We start from the raw sequence: 3,429 nt of genomic DNA, 5'->3' as shown, positions 1-3,429 counted from the left end.
CACTGGCCTTCTTAGATAGACTTGGAGCAATGATAAAGGTATCTCAGGAATCCCACGGAGATAAAAATGATTGCTGCCCCAAGGTGTCTTGAAAGTAAAAGAATATTTCAAGTTAGGGACCCCCCCCCCAAAAAAAAGAATGATGCAATATAAAGAAGGGAAAACACACTTGGTCTTCCTTGCCTTTGTCAGTTTGGATGTGATAAATATAGAAATGATAAATATAAGGTTATCTGGAAGTTCAGAATTTAAAGTATTTTGTAACATAGTTTGCATTTTTCAGAAGTTATATCCCAATTTTGTTTTAAAAAATAGTCTTTTTTTTCTCTGTCACAGAACTGTTTAGGGAAGACTCCTGTCAATATGGTGGAACACTTTATTCAAGGGCATTCTTGTCTTTTTCTTTGCTATTCAGAGGCAGCCCAGTTCAGTTTCTGAAGGAGCAATAATAGTCTTGGCAGTATCTTACCTTTCTTATTTCATTGTGGTGCCAAGACTTGCCTCGTGTGTCTGATTTAGACTTCCATCAGCTCTCCTAGGTACCACTTAAACAGCTAAGCTAAATAAAAACAATTTGCTTACTATGCAAATACATCTCCAAGTCCCCTTCCAGTGAGATAGCATTCCCTAAAGAAATTCTGGAACCACCACTCATCTTCTTATCACCATTTTCTTCCACATGGATTTCCCCATAATCCTTTTCAGTTCTTGGCAGATACTGAAGAAAGGCTCACTCTGCATCCTCACCAAAGCTTCTCTAGTATGACTTCTGTGTTAAAGAGATCTTATGTGTAAAAACTACATTGCATTTCCCTAACTAGGGTTTCACACATGAGCTAGGTTCTAATAAGATACCCTGCACAAAACCTCGAAAGCAGTTGAGAACAATGCAAGATAGGGGGTCATGCACAGAGAAATTGGATCCTCTGGGCAGCTGTGGTGATGGGTCTGTAGTCTGGTCTCATCTTTGATGCCAGGTGTGACTGATCGTGACTCTGGGATTTCTGATAAAACAGTCTCATGTTGGACATTTCTTTTGGCTGCAGTATTCTTGGCTGTGAATGTAGATTCTCAGAATTCTGTAAGCTCCTATTAGTCTGTAGTGAATTCCTTTTTGTTTTTTTTAATTGAAGTGTATTTGATTTACATCCTTTCTGTTTTAATACCTGGAGCAGATTCTATAGCCTGCAACTAAGAATCTTAATTTATGTACTTATTTGTAGCAAAGATGGTTGCAGGGAGCACACCCTCAAGAAAATGGGAATCTAGGATTGATTATCTGACTCTGTTTAGCTTAAAATTATAGGGGACTTTGTTAGCATTAGAGGATGGAAACTGAGAGCCCATGCCATTCCATAAAGAAATATTCATTGTGGTTGCTTTGAGTGTCCACTGGTGGTATAAATGGTTGCTGTGAGAGGCTGTAAGTACATGAAGGGTCAACATAATTTACTGTTCAAGCTGGGACACTTGAAAGTAAAAGTGAATGTCATTGACCATTCTAAGATAACAGACATAAACGGGATGGCTCCAGGCAAACTGGGGTATATAGTCACCTTAGGTATGGTGGTAATCCTGTAAGGTAGGCTAGCTCTTTCTAGCTGTGCTGGAGGGTTTACAGAAAGAAAATGATAGCTCAGGATTTTAAATTCACAGCTCAAGGCATGGTTAAAAAAAATCCAGGGAGTTTCTATAACTGATCTGCAAGGATCTCTTACCTCTTGTCAAAGGGCTGACATAGTTGAAAATCAGACACAGGTCTGATCCTGCAAATTGGTAAACTGCATTGCATGTGGAATTCACAGCCTTGCCAGGTCTCTTACATATACATGAGAACATTTGTTTCAAAATAGAAGGAGACTGAAATAGGAATGGTAACTGTTGGGAGAGTTTAGACGACTTAAGGTATATTGAATCCCAAACTCCATTAAGTTTTTCTTGCTAGCAGAAACATCCTCTCTGAGATAAAATGATTCTTGCCTTGCTTGAAGGTCCTGTGATGACCTCATCAGAGACAGTTACCTTGCCCATTTTCCTCAATGCCTCTAGACAATTAGTGTCATATTCTAGCATATTCCAGGGAACCAATTGCAAAGTTAAATATGGGAGAATAAAATTGCAAGGTTTTGCTAATTTATGCAGCATAAGACTTGGGGAATATATTTGTGAATGGATTCTGGAGGTGCTAGCTCAGAGAGTGAGGTGTATAATTTTAGATCAGGCTGAATCTTTTGAGATAGGTTCTCTTACCAGATTTTGGATTAATTGTGGTGGTTTGAGCAGCTGGGAGTATTTCTAACAGTTTTCTCAGTTGGTTGCTTACAATCTGAAACTCAACAGTGACAGACACAAAATAAAATAGGCCAGAAATTTCTTGGTATACTATGGAGAAAAAAAAAATTTAAACTTAGAAAATTGGGATATAGGAATGGATTTATCATGTATAACCTGTTCTCCATCCTTATAACTATTTTCCTCTGTGAAGGACCAGAGGATACTCCTTTTGTCATAGCACTGAGAAACATATTGGGAACATGGTATCAGCATTTTTGAAAAGTGTTCCAGTAACTGTCCTCTGTAGTCTATGGGTGAAGGTAAGAGGTGCTATCCTTGAACTAAGGATTCCACTTAGTCTCATAGGGAAGCTGGGATCCTGGAGTGGCAGGGGTCAAATAGCAGCAGAGCAGCCTTAAGGGGCTGAAGAGTGGAGTGTTAATCAGATTAGTTATGTTTATTAATGGTATTCTATGGTAGATTTGGCTAGACAGTCCATTGGAATACTTATTTATCTTAATAATAATAATAAATGATCTAGTTCTGGTGTAAAAAAGACCTTACTTGAGCCATCATGGTGGACTCGGAGCTGAGTCTGTTCATGACTTAAGAAGAGAGCCCTTGACTGAAAAGAGACCTATTAAAAGAAGGTCTTTGGTCTTCGTATCTAATGTTGAATATTATGAACAATTTTATGTTTATCCATCAGGTATCTGTCTTTTTGTATCACTTCTGGTATGTTCTGACTTTTAGGTAAAGAACTGACACTATTCCCATGGGTACTTTTATTATTAACCTAGTATATATGTGATTATTGTCCTATAATTGTTAGTGATGCAGGAGCACAGCCTAAGAGATGTCTGTCTTCCTGGGAGGTCTGGAAAAATATGGCAAAGAAAGTGATGTTTGACATGAGTAGCAGTTAACCAGACAGGTAACATGGAAAAGGACACATATGGCAGAAGGAAACACATATGCAAAGATTGGACCTTATCATGTGCAGGGAACATGATAAATACATGTATATGGGTTGGCAATACAATGTATTTGGAGAGTGAAAGAGAGATGCAGCTGGAAATGGAGAGAGGAAACAGATCACTGTGCTCAAGTAAAGACTTAGAATCATGACTTGAGTTAATGGAGAGGCCATTGAGA

Source organism: Aethalodelphis obliquidens, unplaced genomic scaffold (genome assembly GCF_003676395.1).
Source record: "Aethalodelphis obliquidens isolate GAN/ISIS:26980383/991018 unplaced genomic scaffold, ASM367639v1 scaffold4, whole genome shotgun sequence".
NCBI classification, from domain to species: domain Eukaryota; kingdom Metazoa; phylum Chordata; class Mammalia; order Artiodactyla; family Delphinidae; genus Aethalodelphis; species Aethalodelphis obliquidens.
The sequence above is the reverse complement of the archived record's forward strand: the minus strand, read 5'-3'. Positions refer to the sequence as shown.